Here is a 274-nt window from a genome sequence, read left to right on the forward strand (position 1 = left end):
GCCCTACTTCTCTCCTAACGCCCACCATACCTGCTTCCAAATGTTTGCTGAATGACAAGGTGAACGAGTGAATAGGACTACGTGACTTCGGGCAGCAGGCAATCCTATTCCTCGGACCTCAGTTTCCCTTTTTGTAAAGCAAGCCTGTCTCTCGCTTTCTGCGCTAAAAGCCTGAGTTCTGGGCTTGAGATGAGCGCCTCCTGTAGAGCAGACTCTAGGTGGACGTCGAGCTGGGTCTTCTAGGAGGCCAGGATCCGGCCAGCTCTTGGGTCCG

General features: G+C 54.0%; 1 pseudogene; it reads right to left on the minus strand.

Moving 5' to 3' along the window:
• LOC105546271 overlaps positions 1-274 on the minus strand; it is a 6,775-nt pseudogene that overhangs the window by 4,847 nt on the left and 1,654 nt on the right.

The sequence above is a fragment of the Mandrillus leucophaeus genome, unplaced genomic scaffold (genome assembly GCF_000951045.1).
Source record: "Mandrillus leucophaeus isolate KB7577 unplaced genomic scaffold, Mleu.le_1.0 Scaffold352, whole genome shotgun sequence".
In the NCBI taxonomy this organism is placed as follows: domain Eukaryota; kingdom Metazoa; phylum Chordata; class Mammalia; order Primates; family Cercopithecidae; genus Mandrillus; species Mandrillus leucophaeus.